The following is a 19,837-nucleotide window of genomic DNA, read 5'->3' as shown; positions in this document are numbered from 1 at the left end:
GAGTTCAAGACCAGCCTGCCCAGCATGGGGAAACCCCGCCTCTACTTAAAAATACAAAAATTAGCCGGGAGTGGTGGCGGACACCTGTAATCCCAGTTACTTGGAAGGCTGAGGCAGGAGAATTGTTCCAACCCGGGAGGCGAAGGTTGCAGTGAGCCAAGATTGCGCCACTGCATTCCATCCTGGGCGACAGACTGAGACTCCGTCTCACAAAAAAAAAAAATAATTATTATTATTTTGCTGAGTCTCAAAAAAAAAAGTATTTTGCTCTTTTTCTCTTAATAAGTTTCTGGTTTTTTTTGTTTTTTCTGTTTTTTTGTGGTTTTTTTGAGAGGGAGTCTCGCTCTGCCGCCCAGGCTGGAGTGCAGTGGCGCGATCTCGGCTCACTGCAAGCTCCACCTCCCGGGTTCACGCCATTCTCCTGCCTCAGCCTCTCCGAGTAGCTGGGACTACAGGCGCCCGCCACCACGCCCGGCTAATTTTTTGTATTTTTAGTAGAGACGGGGTTTCACCGTGGTCTCGATCTCCTGACCTCGTGATCCGCCCGCCTACGGCCTCCCAAAGTGCTGGGATTACAAGCGTGAGCCACCGCGCCCGGCCAAGTTTCTGTTATACCTCAAGTTGGAGTTATCGCCTGTGTAATTGAAAACTTTTCCAGAGTTAAATACAATTTGAGAGTTAAATCAACCACTCTAGAGAGGGGAAGGAGTCACTGGTGGAGGAGAGGAAAGAGAAAAATAATTTGTAAGATAATCGTTTCATTTTTCCAACGGTTTTCCATTAGGATTAACTGAAAAAGAAGGATACATAAACTACTTCATCACAACCTTATTCTTAGAAATCTATAGAAAGGTTGAGGAAGGAAAAGGTCCATATATAGTATGCGTAGTCAGTTTCTAGAACAAGGATAGGCAGGGCACGGTGGTTCACGCCTGTAATCTCAGCACTTTGGGAGGCCGAGGCGGGTGGATCACGAGGTCAGGAGATAGAGACCATCCTGGCTAACACGGTGAAACCCTGTCCCTACTAAAAATACAAAAAAAAAAAAAAAAAAAAAAAAAAATTAGCCGGGCATGGTGGTGGGCGCCTGTAGTCCCAACTACTCGGGAGGCTGAGGCAGGAGTATGGCGTGAACCTGGGAGGCGGAGCTTGCAGTGAGCCGAGATCACGCCACTGCACTCTAGCCTGGGCGACAGAGCGAGACTCCGTCTAAAAAGAAAAAAAAAAAAAAAAAAGGCTGGGCAGGGTGACTCACGCCTGTAATCCCAACACTTTGGGAAGCCGAGGCGGGGAGATCGGGAGGTCAGGAGTTCGAGACCAGCCTGGCCAACATGGTAAAACCCCATCTCTACTAAAAATAAAAAAATTATCCGGGCATGGGCCGGGCGCAGTGGCTCTCTCCTGTAACCCCAGCACTTTGGGAGGCCGAGGTGGGTGTATCACGAGGTCAGGAGATGGAGACCATCCTGGCTAACACGGTGAAACCCCATCTCTACTAAAAATACAAAAAAAAAAAAAAAATTAGCTGGGCATAGTGGTGCGTGCCTGTAGTCCCAGCTACTTGGAGAGGCTGAGGCAGGAGAATGCCGTGAACCCAGGAGGCAGAGCTTGCAGTGAGCCAAGATTGCATCACTGCACTCCAGCCTGGGCGACAGAGCAAGACTCCGTCTCAAAAATAAATAAATAAAATTATTCGGGCGTGGTGACACATGCCTGTAATCCCAGCTACTCAGGAGGCTGAGGCAGGAGAATTGCTTGAACCTGAGAGATTGCAGTGAGCTGAGATTGTCCAGCCTGGGCGACAGTGCAAGACTCTGTCTCTAAAAATAATAATAATAATAATACAAAAATTAACCAGTCATGGTGGCATAGCCTGTAATCCCAGCTACTCAGGAGGCTGAGGTGAGAGAATCACCTGAACCCAGGAAGTAGAGGTTGCAGTGAGCCAAGATCCCACCATTGCACTCCAGCCTGCGTGACAGAGCAAGACTCCGTGTCAAAAAAAATTTTTTTTATTCTTATTTTTATTGATTTTATTTTTTATTTATTAGAGACGGAGGTTTTGCTATGTTGCCCAGGCTGGTCTTGAACTCTTGGCCTCAAGTGATCCTCGTGCCTTGGCCTCCCAAGCTGCTGGGATTACCGATATGAGCATATGAGCCACCGTCTCCTAGCCCACTTTCTTTTTCTTTTCCTTTTTTTTTTTTTTTTTTTTTTGAGAGGGAGCCTAATTATGTCATCCAGGCTGGAAAGCAGTAGTGCGATCACAGCTCACAGCTCACTGCAGCCTTTGCTTCCTGGGCTGAAGTGATCCTTCCATCTCAGCTTCTTGAGTAGCTCGGACCACAGGCAAGCGCCACTATGCCTGGCTGATTTTTTGTATTTTTCATAGAGACGAGGTTTCACCATGTTGCCTAGGCTGGCCTCGAACCGCCCAACTCGGCCTGCTAGGCCTGCCAAAGTGCTGGGATTCCAAGGGTGAGCCACCGTGCCCAGACCCACTTTCTTTTTCTAAAGCATCCTTTTTCAGTGCACAGCTATCCCTTTCCTCCCACCCCTATAAAAATGATGGAGGGAGAGGTGCAGTGGCTCACGCCTGTAATCCCAGCACTTTGGGTGGCCGAGGTGGGTGGATCACAGGGTCAAGAGATCGAGACCATACTGGCCAACATGGTGAAACCCTATCTCTACTAAAAATAAAAAATTAGCTGAGCATGGTGTCGTGTGCCTGTGGTCCCAGTTACTCGGGAGGCTGAGGCAGGAGAATCGCTTGAACCCGGGAGGTGGAGGTTGCAGTGAGGCGAGATCGCGCCACTGCACCCCAGCCTGGCTGCAGAGCAAGATTCCATCTCAAAAAAAAAAAAAAAAAAAGTGGAGGGAGAATATTAATAGGAAATTTCCATCTCTTCACAATTTTTTCCTGGAAATTGCAAAAGGATTTTCAGAATATAATTTCAGTACATTCCCTAGACCCAGCTCCCAGAATTTCAATGTGTCCTTGGAATATATATTGCTCAGACATTTGAACACATTTTGTTTTTTTTTTTGAGACGAAGTTTTTCTTTTGTTGCCCAGGCTGGAGGGCAGTGGAGTGATCTCAGCTCACTGCAACCTCTGCCTCCCAAGTTCAAGTGATTCTCCTGCTTCAGCCTCCCGAGTAGTCTTCCCAGAAGGTTGCGCTGGCTGGTGAGTGATCCTGTCCTCTCCACCTGCAGGGCTGCGTTCGCACCAAAACCGTGAAGAAGGCAGCCCGGGTCATCACAGAAAAGTACTACACACGCCTGGGCAACGACTTCCACACGAACAAGCGCGTGTGCGAGGAGATCGCCCTTATCCCCAGCAAAAAGCTCCGCAACAAGATAGCAGGGTGAGGCCGGGCGCGGTGGCTCACGCTTGTAATCCCAGCACTTTGGGAGGCCGAGGCGGGCGGATCACGAGGTCAGGAGATCGAGACCACGGTGAAACCCCGTCTCTACTAAAAATACAAAAAAAAGTTAGCCGGGCGTGGTGGCGGGCACCTGTAGTCCCAGCTACTCGGAGAGGCTGAGGCAGGAGAATGGCGTGAACCCAGGAGGCAGAGCTTGCAGTGAGCCGAGATTGTGTCACTGCACTCCAGCCTGGGCGACAGAGCGAGACTCCATCTCAAAAAAAAAAAAAAAAAAAAAAAAAAAAAAAAAAAGATAGCAGGGTGAGTCGGCCGGGGCCCCGCGGGTCTGTTTGTGTGCTCTGCCACCCTCCGACTGGGGAAGAGACGGTGCTGTGGTAGTTTCGTTAGCCTGAGACTCCCTGGTGTCCCGGAGAAGGGCTAGAGCTCTGCGTGTGCAGGATTTCTGTTGTGAACTTAGGCCTGTGTCATGACTGGCCACGGTGACACTGGGTCGAAGGTAGCCACCGTCAGACCTCTTGTCTTGAAGCTACGTTGCTTTTAGGTGTCAACTTTCTTTTCTTTCTTTTTTTTTCCTTTGAGACGGAATCTTGCTCTGGTACCCAGGCTAGAGTGCAGTGGTGCCATCTCGGCTCACTGCAACCTCCGCCTCCAGGGTTCAAGCGATTGTCATGCCTCAGCTTTCCGAGTAGCTGGGATTACAGGCATGTGCTACCACACCCGGCTAATTTTTAGTAGAGACGGGGTTTCATGATGTTGGCCAGGCTGGTCTCGAACTCCTGACCTCAAGGGATCCGCCCGCCTTGGCCTCCCAACTTGCTGGGATTACAGGCGTGAGCCACCGCGCCCGGCTGGGTGTCAACTTCTAATGCGTTCTTCACAGTTGCAGTTACTGTTCGAGAGATTTGTAGGAATATGGCCTGGAAGAATAGTGCCAAAGTCAACCTATTAATTGCCAAATTATGTGAATTTGAAATTGGAAGAAAGTGAAGGCTGTGAAGGGTCGTGAAACTGCGGGGCGGGGCAGGGTGAGTGGGGGGCGGGGCGGTTGATCATCATGAAGGAGAGTTTGAATAGAGAGTGAGAAACCGAAGGGAAGGAATGCTCAGGCCAGTGGAGGTTCTGTGTGTAGGAGATCCCAGGATAGTGAGTCCTCTCCCTTCTCACTGTGGAAAAGAACTAAAGCAGGTGTTTATATATCCACATGTGCTGAGTACCAGGTGGGAGTTCATTTGTCTTCTCACTGTTCTCTTTGGCTATGTGTGCTTTGTAGCTATGTCACGCATCTGATGAAGCGGATTCAGAGAGGCCCAGTAAGAGCTGTCTCCATCAAGCTGCAGGAGGAGGAGAGAGAAAGGAGAGACGATTATGTTCCTGAGGTAAACTTTCTGGATATTTGGGCTTCTGGCTAATCCTCAAATGATAAAGCTGTGGGTTCCTGGCTTCCAAAGGGACCTCAGCTGAATCTGAGGAGACCTTTTATCCATACATTCCATAACCAGCTGTGGGTGCCCATAGGCTCCCTACCAGTTTCTTAGCCTCCATTCTGCTCTCCTGGAACCAGTTAAGTCTATTCCATATTTCATGAGAGCCCTTAATAATGTTGATTTGGGGCCGGGCGTGGTGGCTCACGCCTGTAATCCCAGCACTTTGGGAGGCTGAGGTGGGCGGATCACCTGAGGTCAGGAGTTCAAGACCAGCCTCAACATGGAGAAACCCCATCTCTACTAAAAATACAAAAAAATTAGCCAGGTGTTGTGGTGCATGCCTGTAATCCCAGCTACTCGGGAGGCTGAGGTAGGAGAATTGCTTGAACCTGGGAGGCGGAGGTTGTGGTGAGCCGGGATCGCGCCATTGCACTCCAGCCTGGGCAACAAGAGAGAAACTCCGTCTCAAAAAAAAAAAAAAAAAAAAAAAAAAAATGTTGATTTGATGACTGCTGTCGTGGCTTGATTGTTTGCCCCTAATATAGTATTCTTTGGTGTAAACACAGACTTCAAGTGTTCTGAATACTGAATAGATGTAATGAGGGCATGGGAAGGTAAGACCAGAAGAACAGGTTATTGGGGTCTGTAATACTGTAAGAGACTGCTCGCCTTGTGAGAGGACTGCTATCCTTGTGCAGCTCCTCTTTCCCATATTTAAGAACCTGGGGAGAGGAGGAGGAGAGGTGAGTGATAATCTCATTGATTGGTATTTTGAGCCTACCTCGTTTCCTTCTAGGTCTCCGCCTTGGATCAGGAGATAATTGAAGTAGATCCTGACACTAAGGAAATGCTGAAGCTTTTGGTAAGTGTTTGCTGAACTCCTAAAGTGGTATTTTCCTGGTCAAAAACCATCAGTAGGTCTTATTCTCCAAGGTCACCCAGCTAGTAAGTGGCAGAGTTGGGAATCCCATCTAAACTTCTAGCTACTAAACTGGACTGCTTTCATAAGGGGTGTAGCGGAAGTTGTGTGCATTGAGTTTGCTTGCCACAAGGTCATGATTCCCAAATCTAGCGGCTGCCAGGACACCTTTTCTTTCTTGGCTGCTTCTGTTCTTGGTTTTATAGCTGGCTTGCGTTGCCCCCTTTGTGTCAGCCCTGGCTGAATCTGCCTGCATTTCTTCTGTGAAGGCATTCGTTTGGCGTCTCCATGCTAACCACTCAGAAATGAACCTTGATCCATTTCCAGGTACATACAAGGCACTACTCAGGTAGTTCACGAGTATCTTCATTGCACTTTGATGTTTTTTCTGTGGCTTATCTTAGCCCTTTTGCATACTCGGGTGAAAGCATGGGCTTCAAAATCCATTGGGCGGTTGGCGATTTTGAACAACTTCATTTATCCTATTTTTATGGTCATTAAATGTTTAAGACGCTCAAAAAGGTAATAGCAAAATGAACTCACGTGTACTTTCCCAGCTTCAGAAAAACATCACCAGTACAGCTACAGCCCCGCTGTGGGTCTTTTCTTCCTGAGATAACCACTACGCTGAATGCAGCTTTTTTGTTGAAACTAAAATGGGTTTCTGAGGACCAAATAGGACGTGAAGTTTTAGGTATAAGGTGGGCCCTTTGGCTTCTTGCCCTGCCTACCAGCCTGAACTTGTTTGAGGGCAGGGTCTGCTCTTGCCTCCCTCCCTTCTGCTTGATGCCTTGTGTACTTGGACCCTTCACAAATGTTGATTAGATTAGTCATAGCTCTTACCCGGGGCTGATCCTGGAAAGTAAGTGGCACTGTGTATTCTCAAAGGGACAGAGTTTTGCTTTAGAGGACATTTGGCAATGTCCAGACACATTTTTGGTTCTCATAGCGAGGGGATACCTGCTAACTTCTAATGGGTAGAGGCCAAGGATGTTGCTAAACTTTTGCAATACACAGTACAGCCCCCTATAACAAAGAATGTCCAGCCCAGGATGTCTACATTGCCAAGATTGAGAAATGGTGTTTTAGAGTGATTGATAGGAAGGGGTTGTGAAAACAGATACAAATGGCATGGTACATTGGGTAAAAGTCATGGAGTTGTAAATGGGGATACCACATGGTCAGGTGTGTGTTGAAGGAAGATCACTCTGGAAAAGTGGGAGGCATTGAGAACCCTGTTGGCTCTTAAAGGGTCCTTCAGGTCGCCTCTGGACCCCCTTGAGAGTGCTGTGGCTCTAGGGGCCTCTGTTTTCTTCTGGGGTCCACCCACACATCTCACCAGTAATTGCTCACTGAATCCATTTTCTCGTTCCAGGACTTCGGCAGTCTGTCCAACCTTCAGGTCACTCAGCCTACAGTTGGGATGAATTTCAAAACGCCTCGGGGACCTGTTTGAATTTTTTCTGTAGTGCTGTATTATTTTCAGTAAATCTGGGACAACAGCCTTGCCTGTGTCATCTTTGCAGTTGTGTGTGGGTAGAGGAAAGGCAGGAGCTCTCAAGGCAACACATCAGCTGGCACTTGCCTGGGGTTCAGGTGCTGCTTCATCTGGTTTATGGCGAGTGGGTTCACCAGAGTTTAGTAAAGGAGCAAGGGCAAGCCTGAGCGTGTCGAGAGTGGTCTGCGGTATGAGCCTGGAAGGCTGCTTTGACAGCTCCACCCTGCTTCCCTGGGTCTTCAGCCCCTGCTGGGTACACACAATTTGGGCCAACTTGCCCACGTTCAGAAGGTAGCAACAGGATTATCATGTGTATCAGGGTTTGACTTTTCTTTCCGTGGGAGGTAGGATGAATGGTGTCTTTGTGTCCAATGTTGAGCCCAATGCCTAGAATATAAGAGTTCTCAACAAATGTGAATAAATGTGTATGGGAGGATCGATACTGGGATGCTTCAGCCTAACCAGAGGCAGAGCTCACCAGCTGCAACCTGGGTAGACTCCCCTGGACTCTGAGCTTTAGGATCTCTGTCGCTGTCAGTTAACCGCGCGCGTGTGTGTCTCACAGGAGCTGGGCTGCACTTGGTTGGTTCATGCCCTTGCATATGAGGAAAGTTGTGGGCTCCGTGTTTCTCCAGTGGGACAAGGAGCTGTTGCAGAGCCAAGCTTAGCTGGATGGGTGTCCAAGAGAACAGGCAGGGCGGCTCACACCTGTAATCCCAGTACTTCAGGAGACTGAGGCGGGAGGGATTGCTTGAGCCTGAGAGTTGGAGACCAGCCTGGGCAATAGCAAGACCTCCTCTACTAAAAAGGTAGGAAATAAGTTGGGCATGGTGATGTGCATGTGTAGTCCAGCTACACATGCTTAGGCGGTCGGCGGGCTGCCTAAGCCTTGGGGGTGGAGGTTGCGATGAGCCGAGGTCATGCCACTGCACTACAATCTAGGCGACGAAGTGAGACCCTGTCTCCAAAAAAAAAAGCAGCCAGGAAGTGGCAAAGCTCTAGCCTTAAAGTGATTCTTGCATATCTATTTCTTTCAAGCAGATAAATACAGCAGACATTTTTAATGTGTTTTGTAACTTAATTTTTGTATAATTTCACACTTACAGAGAAGTTGCAAGAATAGTACAAAGAACACCCAGGTTTACCAGTTCACATTTTGCCTCAATGGCTTTATCTTTTTTTGGGGGGGAGACGGAGTCTCACTCTGTCACCCAGGCTGGAGTGCAGTGGCACAATCTTGGCTCACTGCAACCCCCATCTCCGAAGTTCAAGTGATTCTCCTGCCTCAGCCTCCCGAGTAGCTGGGATTACAGGCGCTCACCGCCACACAAAGCTAATTTTTTTTTTTCTTTTTGGAGACAGAGTTTCGCCTTTGTGGCCCAGGCTGGAGTGCAATGGCGCGATCTTGGCTCACCACAACCTCCACCTCCCAGGTTTAGGCGATTCTCCTGTCTCAGCCTCCCAAGTAGCTGGGATTACAGGCATGCACCACCACGCCTGGCTGATTTTGTATTATTAGTAGAGACAGGGTTTCTCCATGTTGGTCAGGCTGGTGTTGAACTCCCGACCTCAGGTGATCCACCTGCATCAGCCTCCCAAAGTGCTGGGATTATAGGTGTGAGCCACTGCGTCAGGCCATATATTCTTTATATATATATATACATACACACACACACAACTTTTTATATTCAAGAAAATCTATTACACTTATTTTTTTCTTTTTTTCTTTATTTTAACGATTTTTTTAAAATTATTATTATACTTTAAGTTCTAGGGTACATGTGCACAACGTGCAGGTTTGTTAATATGTATACATGTGCCATGTTGGCGTCCTCCACCCGTTAACTTGTCATTTATATTAGGCCTATCTCCTAATGCTATCCCTCCCCCCACCCCATGACAGGCCCCCGTGTGTGGTGTTCCCCACCCTGTGTCCAAGTGTTCTCATTGTTCAGTTCCCACCTACGAGTGAGAACATGTGGTGTTTGCTTTTCTGTCCTTGCGATAGTTGGCTCAGAATGATGCTTTCTAGCTTCATCCATGTCCCTACAAAGGATGTGAACTCATCCTTTTTTGTGGCTGCATAGTATTCCATGGACACACACAACTTTTTTTCTGCTCCACTTGAAGTTAAGTTGGAGATGTGCCCATTTACTCCCAAATATTTCAGTGTTACTTCCAGAACAAGAACATTATTTTATATAACCACAATACAATAGTCAAAATCAGGAAATGTAACATTGATATAATACTATGTAATTCAGTCAGTCCTTGGTCACATTTTGGTCACATTCACAAAATGTGAAAAGTTATGGTTGATTTATTTTGTCCTTCAATTTGGGCTTTAGTAGCCGGAACCACAGGTATGGACCACCATGCCTAGCTAATTTTTAAATTTTTTGTAGACGTAATATCTCCTATGTTACCCAGGCCGGCCGTGAACTCCTGGCCTCAAGTGATCCTCCCGCCTCAGCCTCCCAGAGAGCTAGGATTACACTGGTGTGTGAGCCACCACATTCAGCCATGTACTCTTATCTCTGTTAATCTGTTAGCCAACCTTTGGCTGCCCCCTCCCCCTTACTCTTCCTCACCTCTAGTAAACACTATTCTAAGCAAATAGATCTTAAAGGAGACCACCCAGAACCTGGTAGACTCCTATATGGCCATTGTCAACAAGACAGTGTGGGACCTCATGGTTGGTCTCATGCCCAGGACCATCATGCACCTCATGATCAACAATGTGCATGCACTGCCCCATGGGGGCAGGAGGCAACTGTGGCACTGGGGACGGAGGTGGCCATGTTGGCCTGGGAGAGATGCCGACCAGCCTTATGGGACCTGGTCCAGGGAGGGAGGCACGGTCAAGACCAGAGCTGTCCCATAGAAATATAACATGGGACTGGGCACAGTGGCCCATCCCTATAATCCCAGCACTTTGGGAGGCCAAGGCAGGAAGATCGCTTGAGCACAGGAGTTTAAGACCAGCCTGGGCAACATAGTGAGACCTGGTCTGTACATAAAAATTTTAGGCCGGGCGCGGTGGCTCACGCTTGTAATCCCAGCACTTTGGGAGGCCGAGGCGGGCGGATCACGAGGTCAGGAGATCGAGACCACGGTGAAACCCCATCTCTACTAAAAATACAAAAAAAAAAAATTAGCCGGGCGTGGTGGCGGGCGCCTGTAGTCCCAGCTACTCGGAGAGGCTGAGGCAGGAGAATGGCGTGAACCCGGAAGGCGGAGCTTGCAGTGAGCCGAGATCGCGCCACAGCACTCCAGCCTGGGCGACAGAGCGAGACTCCGTCTCAAAAAAAAAAAAAAAAAAAAAAAAATTTTAAAAATAGCTGGGCTTGGTGGTGGCACATGCCTGTAGTCCTAGCTACTCGACAGGCTGAGGTTGGAGGATCACTTTGAGCCCAGGAGGTTGAGGCTGCAGTAAGCAGTGATCTCACCCACTGTGCTCCAGCCTGGTGACAGAGTGAGATCCTATCTCCAAAAGTAGAGTAGACAGGTGTCCTCGTGGCATGATAGGTCCTGGGTCCCCTTCCAGATCTGTAACCTTGGACAGGTGACTTCTCCTCTGGACTTCAGTGTCCCCATCTGAGTGAGAAAAGGCAGTGGGGAGGCAGATCTTCGAGTCTAAGTGGTGTAGAAGCTGCATCTGAAAAGCCATACTCGGGAATCCAACCCCAGCGCACAGTCCCAGCAGGACCCGGCAGGGCAGCCAGGGCGGCACAGGCATCAGGTTCCACCCTCCTTCCCTCTTTGCCCACTCTCAGACCAAGGAATTCATCTTCTCGGAGCCGCCGTCCAACCTGTACTCGCGTAGGGACCAGAACACGCTGATGGAGGAGTCTGCAGAGCAGGCACAGCGGGGCGATGAGATGCTGTGCATGCACCACGTGCTGACAGAGGGGCTCAGCATCATCAGCGACATCAACACCATCACCATCAGCATGCCCATGGGGGCCCGTGGATGACTCCTGGCTGCAGGTGCAGAGCATCCCAGCTGGACGCAGGTACCAGGGCCGGCCCCCATGGTCCCAAAGTCCCCCAGCCTCCATGACTGAGCCTGGGGGCTCTTGGAACGGGCTCCATGTCCAAGCTGGCAGACGTGGGTGCTCTCTGGAGCCATCAGAGAGGGCAGAGACCCCATGGTTTATGGTGTAGGGGCTGGGAGCTTGGAGGGGGTTGTGTGTGGGGCTGGATTCTGAGGCGGCCAGAGGCCTAGGAACATCATCCTGGGCACACCGTACCTGTCGTGCAGTCTGAGTCATGCTGCCAGGGCACAGTATCCAGCTCCCGGCCTGGGAGTGCCGAGGGCCAAATCAGATTAGGGTGATACTCAGGGTCCCACCTCCTCTATTTGTTGGCAATCCGGTGGCGATCTAGGATAAAAGCCTGAGAGTCCTATACACACGGTCATCCCACAACATACTTCACAGGCCAGGCAGGGACACACAGCGCCCATCTCTCCCTCCCAGATACCATCATAGCTGCTAGTGTGTGACCGAAGGCAGGGTCCCTGGCCCCCGCTGAAGCACTACTGCCAGCCAGTGGGCTCATGCACCTTGGCCTGTTGCCCCTAGAGGTCACCTATGCTATTCAACCAAGGGGACCACAGTGCCTGCTGGCCCGGCTGAGCTCTGTCCAGTGAGCCTGCCCGCCTCTCCTGCCACAGACTCTCCCTCTTCTGCTTTTCCCTGCAGGAAGGGCCCAGCCTCACCTATGTGACCTGCAGTCCCCCAACAAGCTGAGGCTCCCCTCTTAGACTTATAAGTCTATGGCCAGTGGCATCTGGCTGCCTGCCCTCCCTGCCTCCCCCAGGGTCCTCTCAGAGGGTCCTGGGCTTTCTGATGGCCCAAAGGGGCCTCCAGTGCTCACTCCAACCATCCATCCCTTTTAGCTTCATCATCCTGGTTCAGGCAGTGTTCCTTCTCTATCAGGCCTGGTGGCTGTTGCTTGGGGCTCCCCAAGGCGAGCGATGGCCCTGGGCCAGTGGGTTGGAAGACAGGGTGACCAGAGAAAAGGGAAGCCTGAGGGGGCTGAGCATTGGTCTGAACTGTGGGTACACTGCCTGGATGCCATGGGAGAGGCGTGTGTGGGGTGTGGAAGGCCGCCGCAGCCCCCAGGCACTACCTGTGAAGCTCCGGCTTCTCCCTCCATCCTCCTCCTCTTTCCCTTCCAGCCCCTTTTCCAAGAACCCTACTACACACCTGCACCTGTGCCCTCCCCTCCCCGGCCCTCCCACAGCTGCTGTGTCACGCCCATACTCTGCACTTGCCTCACCAGCAATCCGCTCGCTTTTCTCTCTCCTGTTTTCTCTCTGCTTTCTCTCCACATGCCAGCTGATCGGGTCAGGCAAGTCCATCCCGTCCTGAGAGCCCCAGGCCCCACTTCGACCTCTAAACAGATCTCTCCTCTTCTCAGAGACCTCCCTTTCTGAGCCTGCCTGGGCGGGTGCTCTGTGACTTGACAGTGGCTCTCCAGCCCCAAAGCCAGCCCCCTTCATCTGTGACTTGGTCTGCTGTAGTGGTGAGCTGACACATCCAGGTGTGACCGTTGCTGAAAACTTGTCCCCCCTCTGTGCTATGCCACTGCCCTGTTCTATAAATAGCTATATATATATGTATATATGTGTGTGTATATATATATATGTATATACATGTATATATGTGTGTGTATATATATATATATATATGCACCTACACATGGCTGACCGCCTCGCATCTAGCACTAGGAATAAGTCCCCGTGCTGTCCTTTTGGAGTCTTGTGGCCCAACAAGAGAAAGCTGTCCCCTGACATCGCCCCTCCAAAGTGTGCCACCTCCAGTGAGCCTCCCTGTCATGCCCAGCCTGTGGACAGCCAGCCCCCACCATCCCTCCCACCCTCCACCAAGCACGGGGGTGCTGTGCAGGCAGCCGTGTGGCCTGACAGTCACTAGCAGTCCTGCTGTCCCTCGGCTGAGAATCAAACCCATTTCCGGATGACGGAGAATGTGTCCTCTGCTGGCTGTGTTCTCTGTGGAGCTCAGGGAAGGGGAAAGGCCAAGCCATTGCTCGGGTGCTGTTGGGAGCAAGTGAAAAAGCCACATCCTTTCCAAGGGACACTTTTCCTGGAAAGTCCCTGGAGCTTAGCTGGCTTTTATCCTGTGAAGCCGGCTCCGTCCACTAGGGGGCAGGGTCATGATCTCAGCCGGGAGGGAGACTGAGGGGCAGCCGGCATTCCGGGAGGACAGAGAGAACAGGCCACCATGTGCACTGGAGGGACAGACAGAAAAGGCCACCCGGTGCAGACAGGAGAGGGAGGCGAGGGGACGGAAGGGAAGACGCCTGGGGTGGATGGAAGTCAGTGCCCTTGGGTGCTGGTATCTGTCTTCCCAGCCACTGCTAGATCAGGCTTCTGAGCCTGTTGGCTGTCAGGGCTGGACTGTGCCCCATAGGTGCCATGACAGTCCCCGTGAAATCCACCAGGTGTCACCAGACAGCATACAGGTAACAGGCCTGGAAGATCCCCAACAGCCCAGCTGGACATGCTCAGACACTCTGGGGCTCCTCACTCGGCGGGACAAACTCCAGGACCCAGTGAAGGAAACGGGAACACACCAGGCTGAGCAGTATGGCTAAATCCATTTATTCCAAAATGAAAAGCAAATTAAACAGGAGTCGCATCACCAAGGGAGCCACGACCCCATCCCCGCCTCCTTCCTCCGTCCTATGCTAGCAATAAATACGTTTCCCAGATGCAAATAATTATTAGAACCTCCTCCCCATATGCCAGCTCTAACCTCCACTAGGTAGGATACAGGGGCGGCCCCACCCCCCAGAATATACAAAATGTTACACAGATACAATATATACACTGGGGAAGGGGGGGTCACCCCAGCAGCCCGTGCCCTCGCCTGGTCTACTGTTAACCCCGCTGTCCTGCCTCAGCTGCCTCTCTGAATAAGAAGATGGGAGCCCCCCTGAGGGAAAAGTTGCTTTGGTGAGAGTAAGGAGGCCATCAGACCTCCTCCAAACAAACCAACTCCACCAACCTCTGGCTCTTAAATAACATCATCATCCAGAAATTTAAGGACCCAGCCCTGGTCAAGGTGGCAAAGGGTCTGTCTCCCCCCATTAGACAGGGGTCTTGTCTTGCTACCCTAATGGTAAACGGGTGACTGGGAAGGGGTGGTAGGGACATGGTGGGGGCGGAGACTCCAGACCCACTGGCTTATGGTGACAGGGGCCTGCTTTTATTTATTTTTATTTATATCCCGTGACTTTTTTTTTTAATCCCATAACTTCTTTTTCATAACTTTTTAAATAACTTTTCATACAAGTTTTTTCTTTTTTTGACACACTTTTCCACATTTTTTTCCCATAACTTTTTCATCTCATAACTTTGTTTGCTCTCTTAATAAACACACTTATATAGTTGCAATTTTGTAAAAATAAAAACAGATTATCTCATGCCTCAAAGCCCTTCCATCCACCCACCTCCCTGGGGCATTCTAAGTCACCCTTACAGACCTCTGATGCCAGTCCTGCTCCCAAGTCATGCCAGCCCCATCTTACCCGTCTGGTGTTTTAACTTGAACAAGCTCCTCCCGAGCTTCTGCAACTGTTGCTTCCACTCCTTCAACATGCGAGGAGCCTGCCCAAAGCACAGGGGGAAAGGGCCCTGGAGAGAGGGGCTGGTGAACCTCTAGAGACAGACTTTGAGGAAGGCCCACCCCCCTTCTGCCAGCTTGTGATTTAGAAAGGTGCATTCATTCGACAAACATTTACTGAGCATGTACAGGCCAGGTACAGTTCTTCATAGCAGAGATATAAGACAGCAAAGGACAGACGGGAGCCCTTGGCCCTGAGGTTTCCATTCTAGGGGCCTTTAAACCTCAGACTTTCAGAGCTAACGGAGACCTTTGATACTCTCTACCTCCTCCAGAAACACGAGCCTAAGGAGGAGAGATGGCTTGTCCAGACTCAAAAGCAAATTAGGGACTGAGGCAGGACAGAAATTCCAGCCCCTGACAAACAGTCAGGCTAGTGCTTCCCTGAGAGGTGACAACTCCAGGGCATGTGTGGCAAGGACTAGAGCAGGGGTGTCTGGAGAAGAGAGAATCAGCAAAGAGGGCAATGCAGAAGAGCCATGCTGCATGTTCTGTGCTCTGGGGTCCCTCCAGGTGAAACCTGGGTACCCCAGCTCCCCATTTGCCCTTGGCATCAGGGGCCCCTAGCCCCTTTCTTCAGGGCCCCAAGGGGAAACCGGAGTCCAGGATTGACAGGCTGGAGTCAGGGGACCCCACTGGACTCTTCCCAGTGAATTGATGTTTTCGCTGAGTTGGCCGATTATTGTGGAGCTTGAATCCAGGGCTACCTCTAGTTGTTGGTGCTGGCTCTGAGGTGCATGCAGAGAGGAGGAGTTGGAGGAAGAATGTGGGGAGGGGTAGAGAGAACAATCATTAGGGCTGGGGGGGTGTGGGCTGTCTCAGTTGGCAGAGGGGTAACAAGCCCCTGCTGTGGGAGGAGGTTGGAGGGCTGGCCTGCAGGGTCACTGCACCTCGGCCCAGGGCCTCTTACCTCCAGATCCTTCAGGGTAGATGACGCAGGGCCCTCCCTGTAGACACCTGTTGCTAACTGCAAGAGATGAGAGTGCACATGGAGATGTTCTGTCCCCCCTCACTGTCTAAGCCCTCTGACTTCCTTTCTTCCCCATCAACTGACAAAAGCTTCTTTTCTGCCTATCTTGGACCCTTTGTCCTATAACTCCTTTGTGCCAACTTCTCTCATGGTTCTTATCTCCCCGCCATCCCACCGTGGGGCCCTTTCAGTGACTCCTAAAGGGACGGCCTGATGGCAAGTGGCTCTTCTTATTGGTCTGGCTTCCCCTTGAGACTGGGGATGAGGAATATCAAACAGCAATGACCATTTCCTGGCTGTCCTGGGTGTTTGCAGCAGGCCATGTACTAAGGATGCACATAAAAGCAACAATAACGAATCTCATTTAAACTTCACAAATGGAAGTCAAAAAATACCATCTCTATTATACAGATGTGAAAAGAGAGGCCCAAAGACCTCAAGCAACTTGCCCTAAATCATATCCTAATCAATCCCTAATCAATCCTTAGCAGACAGAGAGGCAGGATTCAAACCCAGGATTCTTAACCAGTACCCAACAGTCCATCCACAATCTTAACAATTACCCTCTACTGCCCCTTGGGCCCCCTGTCCCCAGGAGCCTGGCCAGCCAAGACTCACATCCCCAGGTGAGTGGTGACCACAAGAAGTGGATGCGTCAGGGCTACTGCTATTGATCTGCTTTCCTCCTGGAATGCCAGGGCTCTTCCTCTGCCATAATTGTTTTAGCTGTGAAAAAAGAGCAGTAACACTCGTGAGAACTATCAGCCCCTATAGCCACATCCTCCTTTTTTTTTTGAGACGGAGTCTCGCTCTGTCTCCCAGGCTGGAGTGCAGTGGCGCAATCTCAGCTCACTGCAAGCTCCGCCTCCCAGGTTCATGCCATTCTCCTGCCTCAGCCTCTCCAAGTAGCTGGGACTACAGGCGCCCGCCACCACGCCCGGCTAATTTTTTTTTGTATTTTTAATAGAGACAGGGTTTCACCGTGGTCTTGATCTCCTGACCTCGTGATCCGCCCCCCTCGGCCTCCCAAAGTGCTGGGATTACAAGCGTGAGCCACCGCGCCCGGCCTCACATCCTCCTTTACAGTTTTGACAAAATACTCTTATGCACCATGTGATTTAATGCCACCAACCGCTGTACAAGGTGTTGTCACAATCATTTAGTGACTGAGAGGGATTGATATCATGGATAGAAAAAACAAAAGAAAGAAAGAAAAAGGCAATACTGGAACTTAAACTCAGTCCTCTGACTCCAAGCTCTGGGGTTTTGCCTTGAATCAGCAGCTGCCAGGGACCAAAACCAGGGGCAGAGGTAGAAAAGTAAGCATTAAGCAGGCAGGAACTGTAGGCCGTGTGGTTTAGAGTCATACATCCTCACACGTCTGTTGGTGTGAAGAAGTGCACCGGTACCTCTCACACTTTCATATCAATGTGTCCTCATGGCCGAAGGCAGCTTTTCTGTTAAATCTGGGAATTTATCAGGAAGATGACAACCCAAGCCTCATTTCAGAAAGAAGTCTGGTATATGCTTGGAAACCTATGTGTCTGTCATCTCTAAGTACATTAATGTTTCTTCTCAAGAGAATCAAGGGAAAATGATGCTTCAGAAAGATGTCCCACATTTATCCTGTGGCACTCAAAGTACCCCAGGTTGAGATGATATAAGGAAGATTCAAGCTGTCAAGTTCAGTTTCCCAAGATCTATTCTGCAGAAGATGGGCAAATCTCATTTCAGAGGCCACTGACTGAAGGGCAGTCTGGTCCCAGAAGCGTGGAGAACTCAGAAAAAAATGTTAAAGTCTCTCTGGAAAGTAGAAGCCTGGGAGAAAACCAAACCAAACCCATTCTCCCATTGCCACCCAGAGATACTGTCAACATTTTGAGCTCACGGGCGAAGTGTAGGCTTTTCCCACCGACAATTAGACATTGTTAAGGGAGTAAGGCAGCCTGAAACCTCTTGCTCCTAGGTCCCATAGTCTCCACTTCCCTTCCAGCTGGAAATTTGTGCTGCAACCAGAGGAACCAGAAATGGGGTGAGAAAACTTAGGGGACTGGATTGTAAGATCAAAGGCCGGTCTTGCAGCAGTAATGACAGTTCCTAGGGGGACTGTGACATCACTACATTCCACTCCTCCCAGGGGAGGGGACCACATCAGCGCGATGCCCAAGTAGCCGCTCCACGATGGGGGAGGGAAACACATGGTTTTGACCCAGGTCCTCGGAGACGCCAGCCCAAGAAGCCCAGGGAGGTCGAGCTTGGGGCAGCAAGAGGGGAGGGCAGAGTCTGCAGTGGGGAGCCCCAGGAGTCACCAGCCCAAAGTCACCCAGGGATGACTGGCGAGGGCAGGGCCTGGGGCTGGGGGACCCAGGTCCTGGGAGACACAAGCCCAAAGAGCCCAGGGAGGTTGGGCTTGGGGTGGCAGGAGGTGAGGGCTGAGTATGGAGCAGGGAGCCCCAGGAGTCACCCGCCCAAAGTCACCCTGGGGTGATTGGCAAGGGCAGGGACTGGGCTCCTTGCTGAAGGGGTGGGGCTGACTGACAAGACTTTGGTCGGGGGAGCCCAGAGGCGCTGGGGTTGGGGGGCCCAGTCTGGTATGCCTCAGGAGTGGTATGGACTCTGGCACCAGTCTTGTCATCAGAGGGGCTCTGTGGCTGGGTTGGGGGCCATGACCTGGTGCGTTTTTACCTTTTTCTTGGCTGTGGCCAATTTCCCCTGTTGTGTTTTTTCTGACATCGCAGGGTGGGGAGGGAGGCGGGGTTGGGGCCACGTCAGCAAAATCCCAGTGAGCACTGCTGAATGCCTCCAGTCAACAACCAGGCAGCTCTGTGACTGAGCCACAGGAGGTGTAACCAGGGCCCCACTAGAACGCAGAATAGGGGGCGTGGCCTGAATACTCCAAGCCCATTGGTCAGTGAGAAAGATGAAAGGGAAAGGAGGCGTGGCCAGGCAGCAGCCTGTCCAGAGGGACCTGTGACATCATAAGGAAAGCAGCCCATGCAACCACTGTCCCCGCCCACTCAGAGAAAGGGGAGGGGCTGTCCACTCTGGGAGAGGGGAGGGGCTGGATTTTGCTTTAAAAGCTTTGAAACTGTAAAAAGTAAACTTTAAAAAGCATATGTGTGTCTACTTTATATATATGTGTGTCTCTGTGTGTGTATCTATGTGTTCCTCCAGAGCTGTCTTCATTATCCAGCTTCTATGCAAAGTCTATGAATTTGGCCTATATTTTTCATCTTCAAATGGAGCACAAGAATTACCAGTATTACCTTAACTTAGATATAGATCCTATAAAAACGGAAAATCCATAGCATGTTTGATGATTAATGAAGCCAACTATAGTATCCAACATTCCAATAAGACAAAATAATCACAATGATTTCTCTTTTTTGGAAAAATGTTTGTCTTATTCTCCTCCATTATTGTTAAGATTTTTTTAAAAAACAAGAAACATGTCTAATATCTTTAAAAGCACAAAGCTTTTGGGCCAGGTGCGGTGGCTCATGCCTGTAATGCCATCACTTTGGGAGGCCGAGGTGGGTGGATCGCCTGAAGTCAGGAGTTCGAGACCAGCCTGGCCAACATGAAGAAACCCCGTCTCTACTAAAAATACAAAAACTAGCCAGGTGTGGTGGTGGGTGCCTGTAATCCCAACTATTTGGGAGGTTGAGGCAGGAGAATCACTTGCACCCAGGAGACGGAGGTTGCAGTGAGCCAAGCTCATGCCACTGCACTCCAGCCTGGGCGACAGAGCAAGACTCCATCTCAAAAGAAATAAAATAAAATAAAATAAAATACAAAATCAGTAAGAACACAAAGCTTTCAATTTAATAAGCACCTAAAGCTCTTTACTGGTTTCAAACAAACACAAGGCCCATTTTTCTAGAATCACCTGGCCTCTCTAAGCCTTGCAAATGAAACTGAATTTCTCACTTGATACCTGGCTATGACTTGCAATCATTTTCATGTGCGTCCGTGTGAAGAGA

The 19,837-nt window shown here is 50.3% G+C and overlaps 1 long non-coding RNA gene and 1 pseudogene across 1 annotated transcript; one reads left to right on the top strand and one right to left on the bottom strand.

Annotated features, from left to right (window-relative positions):
• The first annotated feature begins 5,608 nt into the window (after window positions 1–5,608).
• Window positions 5,609–7,236, top strand: LOC115838299. The gene is made up of 2 exons (XR_004033301.1): window positions 5,609–5,674; window positions 7,107–7,236. It is a non-coding gene; the product is annotated as an uncharacterized LOC115838299 (long non-coding RNA).
• A 10,715-nt stretch (window positions 7,237–17,951) lies between these two features.
• On the bottom strand, window positions 17,952–18,489 carry LOC115838266 (annotated as a pseudogene).
• Between the last annotated feature and the right edge of the window lie 1,348 nt (window positions 18,490–19,837).

Source organism: Nomascus leucogenys, chromosome 14 (genome assembly GCF_006542625.1).
Source record: "Nomascus leucogenys isolate Asia chromosome 14, Asia_NLE_v1, whole genome shotgun sequence".
Lineage (NCBI taxonomy): Eukaryota > Metazoa > Chordata > Mammalia > Primates > Hylobatidae > Nomascus > Nomascus leucogenys.
This window is presented reverse-complemented; position numbering and strand designations above follow the sequence as displayed.